Here is a 279-nt window from a genome sequence, read left to right on the forward strand (position 1 = left end):
GAGGAAGGAGCGGCCCCGCACGGGGGTGTCCGAGCAGTTGAAAGTCGGAGGTTGTCGGTCAAAACGCGGCGCCTCTCGCAGGGAGGTGGCCTTTAAGGAAGCGTGTCGCCCTTTTCCCGTTCGAACGCGGGAGTGAGAAGTCACACTCCAGCTCTGCCGGTGACAAAGACACCCCCCAGAGCAGCTGCAGATAGTAATGGTGTTACCTCGTAATGGAGAAGTTAAGGCTTTGTGAAGGACGGCGTGTGCCTGCCAGTGTCTGAAGGGGGCTACAAGGAT

Source organism: Nestor notabilis, unplaced genomic scaffold (assembly GCF_000696875.1).
Source record: "Nestor notabilis isolate BGI_N333 unplaced genomic scaffold, ASM69687v1 scaffold13583, whole genome shotgun sequence".
Taxonomy (NCBI): Eukaryota; Metazoa; Chordata; class Aves; order Psittaciformes; family Psittacidae; genus Nestor; species Nestor notabilis.